Source organism: Bubalus kerabau, chromosome 14 (genome assembly GCF_029407905.1).
Source record: "Bubalus kerabau isolate K-KA32 ecotype Philippines breed swamp buffalo chromosome 14, PCC_UOA_SB_1v2, whole genome shotgun sequence".
Classification (NCBI taxonomy): domain Eukaryota; kingdom Metazoa; phylum Chordata; class Mammalia; order Artiodactyla; family Bovidae; genus Bubalus; species Bubalus kerabau.
This window is the reverse complement of record NC_073637.1, coordinates 52,227,617-52,250,117: the sequence shown is the minus strand read 5'-3', so window position 1 is coordinate 52,250,117 and position 22,501 is coordinate 52,227,617.

Below are 22,501 nucleotides of genomic sequence, written 5' to 3'. Positions count from 1 at the left end.
TTGGTGGTATATGTTTTACAAAGAATTTTCCCATATTACCTAAGACAGCAAATTAAGAGTTCTTTGTGCTATCTTTGTTATAACTTTAATATCCATCAGATTGGTGGTAATGGCTCCACTTTAACTTCTAATAGTGGTAATTTCCCTAGCCCTGTAATCCTTCCCTGGTTTTAGTATCCTTAGTATATTTTCTCAAAACACTGCTCCCTGTTGACTCTGTGTGTGTGTTTTGTATGTTCCTCTTTTAAGGTGAGTTAGGAATACTAGGATGTGGGAAGTGAAGTAGGAGAGGAGCTATCGTCCTCCAGCTGAGATAAGGCTCTGGCAAAGTCTTTTTTACCATAGAGGAGAATTTTGTTAAGGAAGAGTTTTGGGGTCTGTTCTACAATGATTATTCTTCTCCACTTTGCCACAGCCAATAGAGTTTTTCTTTTTTTTAAGCCAAGTAGGATTCTTGGATGTAAAGATACAATATCGTAAAGTAATTAGCCTCCAATTAAAATAAATAAATTTAAATTAAAAAAAATTGCAGGCCCCTTAAAACTTTGGTTGCCCGGGTTCCTCACTTTCATATTTGTGCATACTCAGTCTCCAGTGCTTTATCAAAATTATCATTTAAATCTCCCTACCAGTTTCTGGCTGCAGTGGTGTCTGCTCCAAGTAAACAGATCTATGCTGTAATTCTTGATTCATCTTTCTCTCTAGATTTCTGCCTGGCAATTTGACCTACAAATTCATTTCTCTGTCTGGTCAAAGGAAATTTATTGATTTTAAGTTTTTCCAGCTTTGTCTTGTTTCAAAAACAGAAATTGACTACCCACCCCCAAGTCCTTTAAATGTCACAGCTGAAATCAGATATACACAGTTGTACATTATAAAAATATATGAGCATCATTCCCACAACAAAATATATAATAAATAAATGTAATTTTCATTTCCTTCAATCAAACTAATCTGTGCACAACTACTAAATTTCAAGTACTCAGCAAAGTGTCTAAGACCCAACAGGGACACAACTTGACTTTAGCACTTTTTGGAAGTGTTGTGCTTTTACTCATCTTTCAAGCTGTATCTTAGTCTATCCAGCTGCAGATAACTCAATCCCCATCATTCTTAAGTGTGTTATATTCACACCGTATTTGTAAACAGTAAGCAATTTAATCATTTCTTTCATCTATAGATGACAGTTACCGTGATTACCAGCTAACAGTAGAAATGATATGCAGGAGCATCATAGATTAGGGAACACTTCAACAGTCAATGACTAGAACACAAATAATCAAACTAGAATCTTCACAATTTTTTTTCATATTGGTCAAAGTTATAGCAGAGTTTCCTTTTTTAACCTAAACTCATTATCTGAACCTCATGGCAGAAGACTTAATGACAGAGACTTTTTTCATGTGCATCTGTAACTGGTTATCCTAACCATGAGATTCATCTGGCACCATGACACTGACAGAAATTTAAGAAGGACTTTTCAAAGATCCAATATGATATGTCCTGAGTAGAATGATCCTAAGTACTACATTTTGTGTAGTTGGTGGAATCTTGTTTTCATAATTCACTGATATTTCTCTTTTAATACATAAAGTGCTACACATATACCCAACATCACACATTATGCATAAAGATATATTAATGGGCAGAATAAACAACTAAATCATTCAAATGAAGAAAAAAATTTCAGAATGATTTGAGAATTATGTGGTTTGCCAGGCAGTCATTCCACTGGCAAGAGCACTCAGTTCTTTTCTCCTATGATTTAATTAGGGGTTAAATAGCCTGCCTACCTGTCATTTCTCAAAACTTCTTAAAATACCTCGCCCTCTGCACTGATGCTTGTAATTAAAAAAAAAAAAAAAGTTTTATCTGAGGCAGAACACAAGAGAGATGGTAGAGTCTATTCTGCCATTTTACAGTCTTTCATAAGTAGTAGGCAGCTATTTTCTTATACCCACTTCTGTCATTTGGAATAAAATCTCATTTGTTTATTCTTTGTGGTGCTCCAAAAACACCATCCTTGAAAACTCAGCTGAAGTCTTTGATAAAAGGCTCTAAACATAAGATTAGTCAACTCCACAGACTCAGGTGATCTCTCTGTATAAGTAGTTTAGCTCAGAACCTTTTAGGAGTCAAGTCCACGGGACTACCCCTTACTATTGTTAAACAAAAACAAAAACAAAAACAAAAAAAAAAAAGAAAAGAAATATTCTGAACTTTGTCAAAATGGTTGGTTGGTTTTTGGTTGGTTTAGTTGCTAAGTCGTGTCTGACTTGTGACCCCATGGACTGTAGCCCACCAAGCTCCTCTGTCCATGGGATTCTCCAGGCAAGAATACTGGAGTGGGTTGCCATTTCCTTCTCCAGAGGACCTTCCTGCCCGAGGGATCAAACCCAGGTCTCCTGGATTGCAGGCAGATTCTTTACCAATTTAATGGTAAAGAAGACTTTATTCAGCATTATTGTGATAGGTGTCAGAATTATCACAATGAGGGATCAAGATCAGGTTCAACTTCTAATATAATATGGAGTGGGATTTTAAATCCAGGGAACAGATTGGGGAGTGGGTTGGGTCAGTGGAAGGAAGATTACTAAGAGGAAACATAAAATGATGAGGGAGTTTTGCTAAGTATATTTAATAGGATTCTTGTTGCTTGTAGGCTAGTGTGACCAGAGTGATCAGATATAATCTAGGGATAATAGAGGATGAGGAATTTGATCTGATATCAAAGATGATCAAATATTAAGGGTAAGGATCCTGCTCAACTGACCTAGTAGTATTCTTTCTATGACTGAACTATGCAGGCCCAGCAAGAATAGGGAGCAAGGCTGAGGCCCAGTAGGAATTAGGGCTTGGGGAAGCCTGACTAAAATTGGGAAAGGAGAGGGTCTTCATCAGTTTAATGAGTGTTTGCCCTGACTATGCAAGATTCTAGAAACTATTTCAAACAAGACATATAGTTTGAAAACTACTAGTTTTACCAATTCTGGTCCATTTTTAATTAGTAAATTTCCTTGATGTTGAGTCAAGATATAGATTGTAGACATACTTGAGAAAGTCACTTCTGGAGTGTGGACTTTCTAATGAAATCCTAGTTTACCACAACCATACCAGGAGAATAAATTCCTTACTAGATTGACTGAATGCCCTGAAGCTGCAGATTAACACAACTGTATATACATTTATTATTTAAATAGTCAATTCTGAAATCTTTTAGGTACAGATATCCCTAGTGGCTCTGATGGTAAAGAATCCTCCTGTAATGTGGCAGAACTGAGTTCGATTCCTGGGTTGGGAAGATCCCCTAGAGGAGGCCATGGCAAACCACTCCAGTATTCTTGCCTGGAGAATCCCTATGGACAAAGGATCCTGGTGGGCTACAGTCCAAGGGGTTGCAAAGAGTTGGACACAACTGAGTGACTAAGAACAGCACAGCACATTATGCAATTATACCTCTACCTTTTTTGAAAATAGTAAGATTATCAAAACTGGCTCAAGAAATCCAGATTGTGTATCTGTTGTATGTATATCCATGTATGCGTGTATGCTCAGTCATTTCAGTTGTGTCTGACTCTTGAAGCCTATGGACTACAGCCAGCCAGACTCCTCTGTCATGGGATTCTTCAGGCAAGAATTCTGGAGTGGGTACCATGCCTTCCACCAGGGAATCTTCCCAACCCAGGGATTGAAACCACATCTCCTGTGTCTCCTGCATCTCAGATGGATTCTTTACCCACTGAAACATGTGGGAAATCCATATATGTCCCTTTAAGCTGCTATTTTATGGAAATCATTTTGGAGGAGATTTTCTATAGGAGTTAACCCACAATTTGTATTTTTTTTTAAATAGCTGTTACCTATAGAAATAATAGTAGCTAATATTTTTGAAGGCTTACTTATATCAGACACTCCTCTTTGATCTTTTACTTGCATTAATTGATTTATTTCTAAATACACACACATGTATACACACACAGACATGAATTACATGTTATTATCATGGTTGTACAAAAAGAAATCACTGAAGTAGAGAATAACTTGTCCAAGGACAAATAGCTAGAAAATTCATAAGTTCTTAAAACCTAGGTATGTGGCCCCTCAGACCATACTCTCAACTCTATATTGACTCCATTTGTATTGTAAGGCCTGGACCACCTTCACAGACCTATAACTATGCAGTCACACAGGGTGCCATGCTTAGAAGGGTGCTGCTATCGGTTTAATACTTTGTTTTTGCCATTTTGTATTTAATAATAGTTTGTAAAGATGGTGTCCCTTATTTTCATTTAGCATTAGACACTGCAGATTATGTTCCCATCCTGCGTGTGCCTGTTCTGAGCATTGAAAGTGTGTAATTGCTGACTTGTATGTAGATAACCTCAGAAGCTCCTTGCAGTTTACAGTTATCAGAATGTGTAATTGAAGGGAAATGAAGCCCTCAGGAAACAAGAGATTAATATTTCTAGATATGTGGCAAAGAATGAACTGTTATTAAAAACAAATAAATGTAAAGGAAGCTAACTTATGCATTTCACGGGAATATAGGAATAACAATGTGTTAGTCGTTATGCTTACCATGAAAGAGAAGATTCAGAAATTCAAACACACTTCTGAGCCAAAAATGTTACTAGAGGAATGAGAATCTCTCATTGAAAATGTAAAAGATAAAGATGTGCTCGAAAATAAAACTGCAAAGAGAATCTAATTAGTGACTATGCTAATTCTCCCCACTTGAAAACATTAACAGGGAATGATATTAATGTTTTCAATAGCTGAAAAGGGATACAATTAACTTTACATTACCATATCAAAAGAATTGCAGTAACAGGATAAAACTTAGTTTTTTGTATATACATGAGGAAATGCAATATTCACTGACTAGTGTCTTAAACATTCTAGAAATAAATTTTATAAATTTTAGAAATAATTGTTTGAAATTAGAGATGGTATTGTTGCCAATTCACAACTGTCTTTTTTTTTTTTTTTTTTTGCTGACTAAAATTGAGAGATTTGTAATTCTTGGTAAAATAGTGGTAGATTTCAGGGCACATTATGGAAAGAAAGGAAAAGAATAACAAAGTAACAGGAATATAACTTTCACAGTTTCCATAGAGATTTGTAAACAGAGTTTTTAGAACAACTCCTATATTTCATTTTCCTCATTTAACTCATATGGCTTAGAAGTGCCATTTTAATAAATGTATTTCCTTTATGATAATCTCATGCATACTTTATGCATAATATATTTACATAAATTTCCTTTACACCACCTTTTATTTGGGTTTCATTTAGTTATATGATACATTACATGTGATCAACTGGATTTTTGTCTTTTAATGTAAGTCACCTTATATTACACAGGCATACCTCATTTCATTGCGCTTTTATTGTACTTCACAGATATTGTGCTTTTTATAGATTAAAGCTTGGAAGCAATCCTGGATTGAAGAAGTCTATCGGTGCCATTTTTCCAACAGCATTTGGTCCTTTTGTGTTTCTTCACCTTTTGGTAATTTTCACAATATTTCAGCCAACTTGATCATTGTTATATATGTCATTGTGATCTCTGATCAGTGATTTTTGATGTTATTATTATAATTGTTCTGAGATGCCATGAACCCACATAAGACAACAAACTTAATACATAAACGTTGTGAATCTTCTGACTGCTTCACCCAAACACCATTGTCTACAGTCTCTCCCTTTCCTCAGACCTCTTTGTTTCTGAGACAGAGCAATATTGAAATTAGGCTAATTAATAATCCTACAGTGAGCTCTAACTGTTCAAGTGAAAGGAAGAGTTTCTTGTCTCTCAAGTTGAATTAAAAGTTAGAAAGGAGTGAAGTATTTTAAAGCTGGAACTGTTTATTATCTAGTTATCTAAGAAGTTTTAAAAGGCTTTCCAGGTGATGCAATGGCAAAGAGTCTGCCTGCCAAAGCTGGAGATGCAGGAGACGCAGGCTTGATTCCTTGGTCAGGAAGGTCACCTGGAGTAGGAAATGGCAACCCACTCCAGTTTTTTTGCCTGGAAAACTCCAGGGGTAGAGGAGCCTGGCAGGCTAAAAGCCCATGAGGTTGAAAAGTGTCAGACATGCCTGAGCAACTGAGCACACATGCAAGAAGCTTTAAAGGGACTGCTTCTCACTCTCATACCAATCCCCTTCTTAGAAACAGTGAATCTTTGGAAAGTCTTAAGCATGCATGAGATTATAATATATATTCCCTTCCTTATATAATTTCTCTCCTTCCTAAATGGCTCAGGTTTGGAAAAAACCTTCTTTTATGCATAAATCCCCAACCAGTTCCCAATGTCACCTTTAAATTTCTAAAAAGAATGTGTAGTCTTTAAAAAAAATAATTGGTTAGATAAACCATGTTAGAAGACTGTGTATAATTCTTTCTGTTGGATTTGGCACATATACTATCCATATTTCAAATAAACACATTGTAGGAAGTCGGCAACACACACACACACACACACACACAAATAGCTAGAAATAAGGAAGACATGCCAAAAACCAAGATAGGTTAAAAACTAGGCCTCTTGTACCAAACACCTATACAAGCTGTGAATGCAAAGAAAAGTCCTTGAAGGAAAGGATAAGTGCTACTCCAGTGAGCACAAGAATGATAAGATAGGGAAAGAACATAATTGCTGATATGGATAACAGTTTTAGTGATCTGGATAGAACCAGCTACAACATTCCCTTAAACCAAAGTTTAATCCAGAACAAGGCCTTATATCTTTCCAATTTTGTAGAGGTTCAGAGAGATGAAGAAGCTGCATCAGTTCAGTTCAGTCACTCAGTCGTGACCGACTCTTTGCAACCCCGTGAATCGCAGCACGCCAGGCCTCCTTGTCCATCGCAAACTGCCGGAGTTCACTCAGACTCACGTCCATCGAGTCAGTGATGCCGTCCAGCCATCTCATCCTCTGTCGTCCCCTTCTCCTCATGCCGCCAGTCCCTCCCAGCATCAGTCTTTTCCAATGAGTCAACTCTTCGCATGAGGTGGCCAAAGTACTGGAGTTTCAGCTTCAGCATCTTTCCTTCCAAAGAAATCCCAGGGCTGATCTCCTTCAGAATGACTGGTTGGATCTCCTTGCAGTCCAAGGGACTCTCAAGAGCCTTCTCCAACACCACAGCTCAAAAGCATCAATTCTTCGGCACTCAGCCTTCTTCACAGTCCAACTCGCACATCCATACATGACCACTGGAAAAACCATAGCCTTGACTAGATGGACCTTTGTTGGCAAAGTAATGTCTCTGCTTTTAAATATGCTATCTAGGTTGGTCATAACTTTCCTTCCAAGGAGAAAGCTGCATAGTCTAAGGCATTTAGTATCATGGAGGTGTGCTTGTAATAAGTCACAGATGGTCAAAATAAAAGTAACTTTCAATGACTGCATCCCTAGAATATTGGAAATTTGTTTGGTATATGCAGTTACTTTAACTGAATTATCTCAGACATTCTTTTATAGATGAAAGCAAATTTCTTTTGCAAAATTTTATGGGCTAGACCCAAATCCCCATAAATATTTAATAAAACTTCCATTTTTTGAAATGTAAACCAGTGTCACTAATTGTCATATGCTGATATGGAAAAGGACTAAAGGAAACTTTTTCTTTCAGGATATTCAGCTTGGTCAAGCTAATTTCTGTTCATTGATAGCATAAAATATTAGTAAATATAAATCACTAAAATAAATCATTGATTTCTAAGAACCTCTCTAATGATACATTATAATTTTCCTATACAACTCAAAATATTAGTATAAAAATTTGCATATAAAGACAAAATTTTTAGATGTGTTCAAATCACATTAACTTTGTCAGATTTGTAAAACCCTTTGAAGACTGTGTTTGATGTTTTTGTATGAATTATTCTTAATATAAACATTACTATAATGGAGAAAAATATGTTATAAGAAAATTTGAGATTAGTAGAAAACTAGGTCCTATTGCCAGATATTGAACTAAATAACAATAACAATATTTATACTAAGCAGCAATTACATGCGTCTTTGCATGTAATTGTAGTTCCATCGCTAAGTCATGTCTGACTCTTTGCCACCTCATAGACTGCAGCACGCCAGGCTTCCCTGTACTTCACGATCTCCAGGTTTGCTCAAACTTATGGCCATTGAGTCGATGATACCATCTATCCATCTCATACTCTGTCACCCCCTTCTCCTCTTGTCCTCAATCTTTCCCAGCATCGAGGTCTTTTCTAATGAGTCAACTCTTTGCATCAGGTGTCCAAATTATTAGAGCTTTAGCTTCAGTATCTAAGGATCAGTCCTCCCAATGAATATTCAGGATTGATTTCCTTTAGGATTAACTGGTCTGATCTCCTAGAAGTCCAAGAGACTCTCGAGAGTTTTCTCCAGCACCATAGTTTGAAAGCATCAGTTCTTCAGCACTTATCCTTCTTCACAGTCCAACTCTCCTATCATTACATGACAACTGAGAAAATGGTATCTTTGAGTATATGGTTGTTTACATAGTACTCTGGGAAACTTTAAGAGATTGAAAAGTTAAAAAGGTACCTGTATTTCTATAGAGATGACACATTATGAGTTATGAATACATTAAAAAACAAGATAAAAAACATGATAAACATTGAATAAAACATAGGCTTTTATTTAAAAAAAGGAGGAAAGCTGTGAATAACATAAGTGTTGTCATGGCAACCCCCAAAAAACCTCCAAATAATGGCTTCCCAATTCTTATACATCTTTTATACTTTAGTGTATTATGTATGACATAGATCATACAAAATAATGCAGTTATTTATCCCTGGAATGCAAAGATGACTCAAAATAGCAAATCAATAAATGTAACCCACCTCAGTAATGGGCTTTCCTTGTGGCTCAGCTAGTAAAGAATCTGCCTGCAATGTGGAAGACCTGGATTCGATTCCTGGATTGGGAAGATCCCCTAGAAAAGGGAAAGGCTACCCATTCCAGTAGATTCTGGCCTGGAGAATTCCGTGGGGTTGCAAAAAGTTGGACACGACTGAGCGACTTTCACTTCACTTCACCACAGTGATAGAATGAAAGATTAAAAAATCATAAGATATTCTCAATAGGGGTAGAAAATGCTTTAGCAAAGTAAAGACCCTCAAAAAATTGAGTATAGAATGAATATACCTCAATATAATAAAAAACATGTACAATAACCCTTTGTTCACCTTTAAACTAGTTGTCCTGCTTGTACTATTGCCCTAAGTATATCATGTACATGACTTTATCATGTACACAATTCTCCAGGCCAGATTACTGGAATGGGTAGCCATTCCCTTCTCCAGGGGATATTGCCAATGCAGGGATCGAATCCAGGTCTCCTGCATTGCAGGTGGATTCTTTACCAGCTGAGGTACCAGGGAAGCCCTGTAGTGGCTCAATATTGAAAATATAAACATGAAATAAATGAATAATCTTATGACAATTATAAATTGTTCCAAAAATGAAATCATCAAGGATGAGAATTGCCCATAAGTAGAGTAGAGTTTGGACAAAAATGAAGTCATGATATAGCACACTTACTATATACACTTAAGGCAAGAGTGTATGACATAAATGAGTGACTTTCAGTTTCATTGCTAAACTACATCTATGAGTATTTGAAGACATATATATATATATATATAAATTTGAAGACATACATATATATATGTAAAATTTAATATGTTACCTTTATTGTGTAACTACTACACTATAATTCCCCCTCCCCATTGATTATCAAATTTCCTAGAAAAATTGTGTATATTTTACTATTCTTTTCTCTACTGGTTCATTAAGGGCTCACAGTATGATTATCATATTTTCTCAAGATTTGTTACATTAAATCAAACATAATGCAGTTATTAGAGATTGCAATGTTGGCAATTATTAACTCTACACAATCAGATAGATATATAAAAAATAATTTTTAATTTTAGACACCAAGTAATTTAAATGTCTAAAGAGGGTTTTCAGGCTTCTTTCATGAGAGAAGACAAATAATTACATAATATAAAGCTAAGATATGAGCTTTATGAGCAATTTAGGATTACCATTCCTATTATAGTGAATAAGAGACCAGAATATATCACCAATAATGAACAAAACTCTGTGCTTGGTGGGAGTGTGGGGTGGGAAGATTGTGGCTTTCTCTGGTTTCTATAAGAGCTCAGCTATCTGAAATCGTCATGTAGTTACTCGGGAAAATGGGCAATACTTTCTAACCCTAATAAAATTTACAAATAAATAAATATGATGAATTATTTCAAAACAATATATTAAAAAGGGGTGTGCTGACAATTAGATTTTATGTCTTTCTAATTTTTAAGGTAATTTGTCCATTGGATAACATACTTGTTATTCCAAGTAAATTTTAATTAAACAATCTAAAAAGACCTATTAATGTAAGCTTAAATTTCATCAATAAATAGATGTTATTTCAATATTTTAGAATATCTAAGACCTCTGTTTTTATAAATCTTGCATTTGAGTAGTTGGGAAGATTTCACTACTCAGACAAATTGAAGCAGTTAAATTGAATAGTGGAAATTAACCAGGTTATAAAGTAGAACATGTGAAAAGATGACTAAAGCTCATTTTATAGTTTATGATATGACATTAACTTTGACTATGTTGACTATGATATGACATAACATAACTATGATATGACATTAAAATATGCATTTAAAAAGTACTTTATATCCATAAAATCCTTAAAATGTAACTTATATGTTAGACTATTTAAGATGCACCTCTGTGCTTTTGAAGAGTAACTCTTTTAATGAAATTACATGATCAAAAGTACCCTTATCCTATAGGATTTTCAGAATTTCAAATTCTAATATGATATGAGCAATTGAGCAACTTCATATCCTTGAAAACTATTGATATATTTAATTTTCTTTATCATAGTTTTCTTGCCATAAAAATCGCTATGTTGTATACCTGAAACTAATGTTGTGATACTGTTTTTTCCTTTTCTTTTACCTTCCCTGAAATTAAAGTAGCCTTTTATCTGGCTTAAACTATTTCAGATGTAGACTAGAAAAAGTATATGAAAAAGCAAAATGAGGGATCTGTTTTTAATATTAATAATTCTATAGTGGGAAATGCAAGAAATGATGGTTTAGGAAAGACTTTATTGCAGACTTTGAAGAAGTCTTTCCAGGATCACTAAATACAGTATTTTCAGATGGAGAAGAGGAAAGTAAATTTTCAGAAATAATAATCACATGATCAATGTCATATAAGTATGACAGAATATGAATGTATTTAGGGAACTATGATGGTCCAGAATGATTATGGTATATGATAGTTGTGCTGAAAACAGAAACAGTATATGCAACTATAAAGTAGCTTTCACTATCTTTTAAAAAATAATGCTAAGTAATTTTGAGTAATATGAGTCATATTCTGTAGGCAGTGAGAAATCTTTGAAAGTAATTAAGCAAGTAAATGTAATTTGAGTGAGAATATTTTAAAATAGGATTAATTACCTAATAATCTCTACTTAGAAGGCAAGTCTTTTCAAAGTGTACTTAAGGCCAAGAAATAAGAAGCAGAGCCCTTTGATTTCATTAAAGTGCTGTTTGCTAACATTTTCTCAGAGAGAATAATAAGGATCCTTTGGAGAAAGGGAATATAATCATTTATATAAGTGTTGGATAAAGTTTCAAAATAAAGAGACCAGCACAGATGACGTTAGACAAGAAAAGTTTTCATGATCTTGTCCAACAAAATAACAGATAAGTATGATAATTTCTCATAAAAATTCCAAATGAGTTTCCTTTGAAGTGTCTTCACTTGGGGTGACTTTCTCAGCTTTAGCATCTTTAATTTGCCATAGTATGATATGTGAAGTTATTAGCAGAAGGCTCTATTGATAGGTTAATGAATCTTCATCCAAGATAAGTGCCCTTTTTGCACTGTTCATCTTTCAGTTCAGTTCAGGTCAGTCACTCAGTCGTGTCTGACTCTTTGCTACCCCATGAATCGCAGCACGCCAGGCCTCCCTGTCCATCACCAAGTCCCGGAGTTCACTCAGACTCACGTCCATCGAGTCAGTGATACCATCCAGCCATCCCATCCTCTGTCATCCCCTTCTCCTCCTGCCCCCAGTCTCTCCCAGCATCAGAGTCTTTTCCAATGAGTCAACTCTTCGCATGAGGTGGCCAAAGTACTGGACTGTTCATCTTTAGATATACTTGATTCATCTTCTCTGTGTCACATATAGATTCACTTATATCATGTCACTTAGTTATCATTTCCTTTTTGTAATGAAAACATTAATATTTACTCTCACTTTAATTCAAGTATATAAAACAATGTTGTTAACTCTTTGCTGTGTATTAGATCTTCAGACCTTATTCATCTTCTCATTGCAAGTTTGACCCGTTTGACCAACATCTTCTCAATTTACCTACCTGCTGTTAACCACCATTCTACTCTGTCTTCCTATGCATTTGGCTTTTTTAGATCCCACAACTAAGTCTTATCATATAATATGTGTCATTCCCTGACTTATCCCATTCAGCAAATGCCCTCAAGTTCCATCCATACTGTCACAAATGGCAGAATGTTCTTTTTCCTAGTTGAATAACACATCATTATATATGTATATCCATATCTTCTTTATCCATTCATTCATTGATGGACACTTAGGTTGGCTATTATGAATAATGCTGCAGTGAATAGGGGGATAGTTATCTCTTTGATAATCCTATTTTTATTTCCTTTGGATGAATACCTAGAATTGGGATTGATTCATCATATGGTAATACTATTTTAAGTTTTTGAGGAAACTCCATACTATTTTTCATAGTGGCTACACCAATTTACATTCATCCCAGCAGTACATGAAGGTTCCTTTTTTCCAACATTCTCATCAACAATTATTCTCTCTTCTTTTTGATGACAGTCTGTATGCAGGTCAGGAAGCAACAGTTAGAACTGGACATGGAACAAAAGACTGGTTCCAAATAGGAAAAGGAGTTCATCAAGGCTGTATATTGTCACCCTGTTTATTTAACTTATATGCAGAGTACATCATAAGAAACGCTGGACTGGAAGAAACACAAGCTGGAATCAAGATTGCCGGGAGAAATGTCAATAACCTCAGATATGCAGATCACACCACCCTTAGGGTAGAAAGTGAAGAGGAAATCAAAAGCCTCTTGATGAAAGTGAAAGTGGAGAGTGAAAAAGTTGGCTTAAGGCTCAACATTCAGAAAACGAAGATCATGGCATCCAGTCCCACCACTTCATGGGAAATAGATGGGGAAACAGTAGAAACAGTGTCAGACTTTATTTTTCTGGACTCCAAAATCACTGCGGATGGTGACTGCAGCCATGAAATTAAAAGACGCTTACTCCTTGGAAGGAAAGTTATGACCAACCTAGATAGCATATTCAAAATCAGAGACATTACTTTGCCAACAAAGGTCTGTCTAGTCAAGGCTATGGTTTTTCCTGTGGTCATGTATGGATGTGAGAGTTGGACTGTGAAGAAGGCTGAGTGCCTAAGAATTGATGCTTTTGAACTGTGGTGTTGGAGAAGACTCTTGAGAGTCCCTTGGACTGCAAGGAGATCCAACCAGTCCATTCTGAAGGAGATCAGCCCTGGGATTTCTTTGGAAGGAATGATGCTAAAGCTGAAACTCCAGTATTTTGGCCACCTCATGCAAAGAGTTGACTCATTGGAAAAGACTCTGATGCTGGGAGGGATTGGGGGCAGGAGGAGAAGGGGACGACAGAGGATGGGATGGCTGGATGGCATCACTGACTCGATGGACGTGAGTCTGAGTGAACTCCGGGAGTTAGTGATGGATAGGGAGGCCTGGCATGCTGCAATTCATGGGGTCGCAAAGAGTCAGACACGACTGAGTGACTGATCTGATCTGATTGTAACAAGTATAAGGTGATAACTCATTGTGGTTTTCCATCATGATTAATGATGTCTACATCATTAACAGGTACGTCTTTTCTTGTATCTGTTGATCATTTATATTTCTGCTTTAGGGAAAAAAAAATGTCTATTTAGTTTCTGTGCCTATTTCTTAAACTGTTTTTCCCCCCCTATTTGCTGCTGTTGTTACTGAGTTACATAATATTTATTTATTTTGGATATTAACCTCTTATTTGACATGTGACTAGAAAATATTTTCTCCCATTCCATAGATAGTCTTTTCATTTTGCTGATGATTTCCTTTGCTGTGCATAGATTTTTGGTTTGATGAGGTCCCACTTGCTTTTTTTTTTTTTTTTTTGCTTTTGTAACTAGTGCCTTTGGTGTCAAATTTTTAAGAAATCTTTGCCAAACAAAGACAGAAAAATAGATCAATGGAACAAAATAGAAAGCCCAGAGATAAATCCATGAACCAATGGATACCTTCTCTTTGACAAAGGAGACAAGAATATACAATGGAGAAAAGACAATCTCTTTAATAAGTGGTGCTGGGAAACTGGTCAACCACTTGTAAAAGAATGAAGCTAGAACACTTTCTAACACCATACACAAAAATAAACTCAAAATGGATTAAAGATCTAAACATAAGACCAGCAACTATAAAACTACAGGAAAACATGGGCAAAACACTCTCTGACATAAATCACAGCATGATCCTCTATGACCCACCTACCAGTATAATGGAAATAAAAGCACAAATAGACAAATGGGACCTAATTAAACTTAAAAGCTTTTGCACAACAAAGGAAACTATAAGCAAGGTGAAAAGACAGCCTTCAGAATGGGAGAAGATAATAGCAAACAAAGCAACTGACAAAGAATTAATCTCAAAAATATACAAGCAGCTCCTGCAGCTCAATTCCAGAAAAATAAGCGACTCAATCAAAAAATGGCCCAAAGAACTAAATAGACATTTCTCCAAAGAAGACATACAGATGGCTAACAAACACATGAAAAGATGCTCAACATCACTCATGATCAGAGAAATACAAATCAAAACCACAATGAGGTACCATTTCACACCAGTCAGAATGGCTGCTATCAAAAGTCTAAAAGCAATAAATGCTGGAGAGGGTGCGGAGAAAAGGGAACCCTCTTACACTGTTCGTGGGAACGCAAACTAGTACAGCCACTATGGAGAACAGTGTGGAGATTCCTTAAAAAACTGGAAGTAGAACTGCCATACGACCAAGCAATCCCACTGCTGGGCATACACACCAAGGAAACCAGAATTGAAAGAGACACATGTACCCCAATGTTCATCACAGCACTGTTTACAGTAGCCAGGGTATGGATGCAACCTAGAGGTCCATCAGCAGACGAATGGATAAGAAAGCTGTGGTACATATACACAATGGAATATTACTCAGCTATTAAAAACAATGCATTTGAATCAATTCTAATGAGGTGGATGAAACTGGAGCCTATTACACAGAGTGAAGTAAGTCGGAAAGAAAAACACCAATACAGTATATTAACGCATATATATGGAATTTAGAAAGATGGTAATGATGACCCTATATGCAAGATAACAAAAGAGACACAGATGTTGGAACAGACTGTAGGACTCTGTGGGAGAAGGCGAGGGTGGGATGATTTGAGAGAATAGCATTGAAACATGTATATTATCATACGTGAAACAGATCGCCAGTCCAGGTTCCATGCATGAGACAGGGTGCTCAGGGCTGGTGCACTGGGATGACCCTGAGGGGTGGGATGGGGAGGGAGGTGGCAGAGAGGTTCAGGATGGGGAACACATGTACACCCATGGCTGATTCATGTCAATGTCTGGTAAAAACCACTACAATATTGTAAGGCAATTAGCCTGCAATTAAAATAAATAAATTAAAAAAGAAAGATACATAAAGAAAAAATCAGAAGAAATGTAAGCAAAAAGAAAAATATATATAATCATTGACTTATTAACATTTCTCTGAAAATATTTTATCAATTGCAGAAAAAATAAAAATAGGAGCATCTTGAATGATGTCATTAACAACTTAATATAGTAGATTTCTATTTATATTAAGCTTATATGCTACACAAGTATATTTAAAAATTTGTATCTTATACATTGTTATTAGATATCCATAAGATGTTTAGAAAAACTGGCAGAAATATAGACATTACTAAATTTCAAAAAGTAGAATTATTTTTTGTGTGATTGAGTTATACATATACAATATATTATTTTTTTCAATTATTTTTCATTATAGGTTATTACAAGGTATTGACTATAGTTCCCTGTGTTATACAGTAAATCTTTGTTGCTTGTTGCAAAAAAAAAAAAAGAAAAGATTCATTGCCAAGACCAGCATGAAGGAGCTTATTTTTTAATAGAATTATGGTGTCAAGTGTTATGGTTAAATATTTTATCTATTTTGAGCTGACTTTTGTGAGTGGTATAAGATAGGGGTCTAATATCATTTTTCTATATGTGGCTATCCAGTTTTCCCAGCACCATTTATTGAAGAGACTATCTTTACCACATTGAGCATTATTGACTCCCTAGTCAAATATTATTTGATCATATACACATGGGTTTGTTTCTGGTTTCTCTATAGTGTCTCATGGGTCTATATATCTATTTTTATGCCAGTACCATACTAATCACTGTAGCCTTGTAGCATGCTTGACATTAAAAAAAAAAAGAAAAAAAAAAAAACCTGTGATACCTTGGGCTATATTCTTCTTTCTTAGAATTGCTTTGCCTATTTGGGGTCTTTTGTGGTTCCATTTAAATTTGACAACATTTTTTTTTTCTATTTGTGTAAAAAATACCTTTGGGATTTTCATGGGGACACATTAAATCTATGGAATGCTTGAATATATGCACATTTTAATAATACTAATTTTTCTGATCCATGAACGTTTGATATCTTTCCATGTGTTTGTATCTTCTTCAATATTTTTAAATTAAAGGCTTGTAGTTTATTGTACAGATCATTCACTTACTTTGTTAAATTTACTCCTGAATAATCTTATAAACAATTTTATTGTCTGATGCTATTGTTAATGGCATAGTTTGCTCTATTTTCTTTTCAGCTTTTTTTTTTTTTAAATAGAAAGGCCAGCATTACCCTGATAGCCAAAGTCAGATCAGAACACTACAATAAATTAAGCATATGGACCAACTTGCCTAATGAATAGAGATGCAAAAATCCTCAACAAAATATTAAGTAGAATTCAGTAACACACTACAGGGATCATACAGCATAATCCAGTGATATTTATCTCTGGAATGCAAAGATGACTCAAAATAGCAAATCAACAAAAGTAACCCACCATAGTAATAGAATGAAAGATAAAAAATAATAAGATCATCTCAATCAGTTCAGTTCAGTTTAGTCACTCAGCCATGCCTGACTCTTTGCAACCCCATGGACCATAGCTCTCCAGGCATCCCTGTCTATTATCAACTCCCGGAGTCCACCTAAACTCATGTCCATTGAGTTGGTGATGCCATCCAACCATCTCATTCTCTGCCATCCCCTTCTCCTCTGGTCTTCAATCTTTCCCAGCACCAGGGTCTTTTCAAATAAGTCAGCTCTTCGCATCAGGTGGCCAAAGTATTGGAGTTTCAGCTTCAATATCAGCCCTTCCAATGAACACTCAGGACTGATGTCCTTTAGGATGGACCGATTGGATCTCCTGGTAGTCCAGAGGACTCTCAAGAGTCTTCTCCAACACCACAGTTCAGAAGCATCAGTTTTTCTGCACTCAGCTTTCTTTATAGTCCAACTCTCATATCCATACAAGACTACTGAAAAAACCATAGCCTTGACTAGATAGACTTTTGTTGGCAAAGTAATGTCTCTGTCTCTGCTTTTTAATATGCTGTCTAGGTTGGTCATAACTTTCCTTCCAAGGAGTAAGCGGCTTTTAATTTCATGGCTGCAGTCACCATCTGCAGTGATTCTGGAGGCCAAAAAATTTAAGTCTGCCACTGTTTCCACTGTTTCCCCATCTATTTGCCATGAAGTGATGGGACCAGATGCCAAGATCTTCGTTTTCTGAATGTTGAGCTTTAAGCCAACTTTTTCACTCTCCTCTTTCACTTTCATCAAGAGGCTCTTTGGTTCCTCTTCACTTTCTGCCATAAGGCTGGTGTCATCTGCATATCGGAGGTTATTGATATTTCTCTCAGCAATCTTGATTCCAGCTTGAGTTTTGACCAGCCCAATATTTCTCATTATGTATTCTGCATATAATTTAAATAAGCAGGGTGACAATATACAGCCTTTTCCTATCTGGAACCAGTCTGTTGTTCCATGTCCAGTTCTAACTGTGGCTTCCTGATACATACAGATTTCTCAAGCGGCAGGTCAGATGGCCCGGTATTCCCATTTCTTTCAGAATTTTCCACAGTTTATTGTGATCCACACAGTCAAAGGCTTTGGCATAGTCAATGAAGCAGAAATAGATGTTTTTTTTTTAACTCTCTTGCTTTTTTGATGATCCAGCAGATGTAGGCACTTTGATCATCTCGATAGTACTAGAAAATGCTTTGGTAAAATACAATACTCTTTCAAGATAAAAACCCTCAACAAATTGAGTATAGAATGAATATATGTAATATAATTATTTACAAATATGTACAATAAACCCATAGCTAACATCATCAGATCAGATCAGTCGCTCAGTCCTGTTCGACTCTTTGCCACCCCATGAATCGCAGCACGCCAGGCCTCCCTGTCCATCACCAACTCCCGGAGTTCACTCAGACTCACATCCATCAAGTCAGTGATGCCATCCAGCCATCTCATCCTCTGTTGTCCCCTTCTTCTCTTGCCCCCAATCCTTCCCAGCATCACAGTCTTTTCCAATGTGTCAACTCTTCGCATGAGGTGGCCAAAGTACTGGAGTTTCAGCTTTAGCATCATTCCTTCCAAAGAAATCCCAGGGCTGATCTCCTTCAGAATGGACTGGTTGGATCTCCTTGCAGTCCAAGGGACTCTCAAGAGTCTTCTCCAACACCACAGTTCAAAAGCATCAATTCTTTGGCACTCAGCCTTCTTCACAGTCCAACTCTCACATCCATACATGACCACAGGAAAAACCATAGCCTTGACTAGACAGACCTTTGTTGGCAAAGTAATGTATCTGCTTTTGAATATGCTATCTAGGTTGGTCATAACTTTCCTTCCAAGGAGTAAGCGTCTTTTAATTTCATGGCTGCAGTCACCATCTGTAGTGATTTTGGAGCCCAGAAAAATAAAGTCTGACACTGTTTCCACTGTTTCCCCATCTATGTCCCATGAAGTGGTGGGACTGGATGCCATGATATTCGTTTTCTGAATGTTGAGCCTTAAGCCAACTTTTTCACTCTCCACTTTCACTTTCATCAAGAGGCTTTTGATTTCCTCTTCACTTTCTACCCTAAGGGTGGTGTGATCTGCATATCTGAGGTTATTGACATTTCTCCCGGCAATCTTGATTCCAGCTTGTGTTTCTTCCAGTCCAGCATTTCTCATGATGTACTCCGCATATAAGTTAAATAAACAGGGTGACAATATACAGCCTTGATGAACTCCTTTTCCTATTTGGAACCAGTCTTTTGTTCCATGTCCAGTTCTAACTGTTGCTTCCTGACCTGCATACAAATTTCTCAAGAGGCAGATCAGGTGGTCTGGTATTTCCATCTCTTTCAGAATTTTCCACAGTTTATTGTGATCTATACAGTCAAAGGCTTTGACATAGTCAATAAAGCAGTAATAGATGTTTTTCTGGAACTCTCTTGCTTTTTTCATGATCCAGCAGATGTTGGCATTTTGATCTCTGGTTCCTCTGCCGTTTCTAAAACCAGCTTGAACATCAGGAATTTCATGGTTCATATATTGCTGAAGCCTGGCTTGGAGAATTTTGAGCATTACTTTACTAGCGTGTGAGATGAGTGCAATTGTGCGGTAGTTTGAGCATTCTTTGGCATTGCCTTTCTTTGGGATTGGAATGAAAACTGACCTTTTCCAGTCCTGTGGCCACTGCTGAGTTTTCCAAATTTGCTGGCATATTGAGTACATATCCAGCACTCTAACAGCATCATCTTTCAGGATTTGGAATAGTTCAACTTGAATTCCATCACCTCCACTAGCTTTGTTCATAGTGATGCTTTCTAAGGCCCACTTGACTTCACATTCCAGGATATCTGGCTCTAGGTCAGTGATCACACCATCCTGATTATCTGGGTCGTGAAGATCTTTTTTGTACAGTTCTTCTGTGTATTCTTGCCATCTCTTCTTAATATCTTCTGCTTCTGTTAGGTCCATACCATTTCTGTCCTTTATGGAGCCCATCTTTGCATGAAATGTTCCTTTGGTATCTCTGATTTTCTTGAAGAGATCCCTAGTCTTTCCCATTCTGTTGTTTTCCTCTATTTCTTTGCATTGATCTCTGAAGAAGGCTTTCTTATCTCTTCTTGCTATTCTTTGGAACTCTGCATTCAGATGTTTATATCTTTCCTTTTCTCCTTTGCTTTTCACTTCTCTTCTTTTCACAGCTATTTGTAAGGCTTCCCCACACAGCCATTTTGCTTTTTTGCATTTCTTTTCCATGGGAATGGTCTTGATACCTGTCTCCTGTACAGTGTCATGAACCTCATTCCATAATTCATCAGGCACTCTATCTATCAGATCTAGGCCCTTAAATCTATTTCTCACTTCCACTGTATAATCATAAGGGATTTGATTTAGGTCATACCTGAATGGTCTAATGGTTTTCCCTACTTTCTTCAATTTAAGTCTGAATTTGGCAATAAGGAGTTCATGGTCTGAGCCACAGTCAGCTCCTGGTCTTGTTTTTGCTGACTGTATAGAGCTTCTCCATCTTTGGCTGCAAAGAATATAATCAGTCTGATTTCAGTGTTGACCATCTGGTGATGTCCATGTATAGAGTCTTCTCTTGTGTTGTTGGAAGAGGGTGTTTGTTATGAGCAGTGCATTTTCTTGGCAAAACTCTATTAGTCTTTGCCCTGTTTCATTCCGTATTCCAAGGCCAAATTTGCTAGTTACTCCAGGTGTTTCTTGACTTCCTACTTTTGCATTCCAGTCCCCTATAATGAAAAGGACATCTTTTTTGGGTGTTAGTTCTAAAAGGTCTTGTAGGTCTTCATAGAACCGTTCAACTTCAGCTTCTTCAGCATTCCTGGTTGGGGCATAGACTTGGATTACTGTGATATTGAATAGTTTGCCTTGGAAACGAACAGAGATCATTCTGTTGTTTTTGAGATTGCCTCCAAGTACTGCATTTTGTACTCTTTTGTTGACCATAATGGCCACTCCATTTCTTCTGAGGGATTCCTGCCCTCAGTAGTAGATATAATGGTCATCCGAGTTAAATTCACCCATTCCAGTCCATTTCAGTTCGCTGATTCCTAGAATGTCGACATTCACTCTTGCCATCTCTTGTTTGACCACTTCCAATTTGCCTTGATTCATGAACCTGACATTCCAGGTTCCTATGCAATATTGCTCTTTACAGCATCGGACCTTGCTTCTATCACCAGTCACATCCACAGCTGGGTATTCTTTTTGCTTTGGCTCCATTTCTTCATTCTTTCTGGAGTTATTTCTCCACTGATCTCCCCTAGCATATTGGGCACCTACTGACCTGGGGAGTTTCTCTTTCAGTATCCTATCATTTTGCCTTTTCATACTGTTCAGATGTGGAGACTGAGGAACCTATCTAATTTTTTTGCCAAAACCACTTAAAAATAACCCACTTGATGTTTGTTTCTACCAGACAATTCTTAGTATAATTAAATTCTCTTGTCTTCAATGAATATTTCTCCTTTCTCCTCTATTCACAAAACTACACTCACTTGTCTTCCTTTCTCATTCTCACTGACCTTGCCTTTTACCTTTTTGAAAAACAGAAACCATTCCTCACTCCTTCAACCTCTAATATCTGAATCTGTTCATACACAGTGCTTTACTCTCATATTCAATAGAGTCTTCTTGCTTCAATTGTAAGACCAGCACTTTCACTTGCAACTAAATCCTATTTTCTCATTTAGTGAAGGAAGTGATCAAATTAATACTGTTTTGTCACTTACAGCTGTAATTAATGTTTTTTCTACTGAGTAATTCCTAACAGTATAGCTACATGCACAATATATACAATCTTAAAATAATAACTTACATTTTACCTAAGAGTCATTCCATTATGCTCCCCATTTCATAACTTCTCCAACATAATTGACCCTTGAACTATAGGGATTTTCTGTGGTGGTTAGTTGCTAAGTCATGTCTGACTCTTACAACCCCATGGACTGTAACCTACCAAGCTCCTCTGTCCACGGGGTTTGCCAGGCAAGAATACTGGAGTGGGCTGTCATTTCCTTCTCCAGGGGATCTTCCCAACCCAGGAACTGAGCTGTGGTCTCTGGTAATGCAGGCAGATTCTTTACTGACTGAGCTACCAGGGAAGCCCACTTGAACTGTAGAGGTCCACTTTTAAACAGATACTTTTTAATTCTAAATAATACAGTACACTATCCTTGGTTGGTTGAATCCTCAGATAACTAAGCTCTGCTA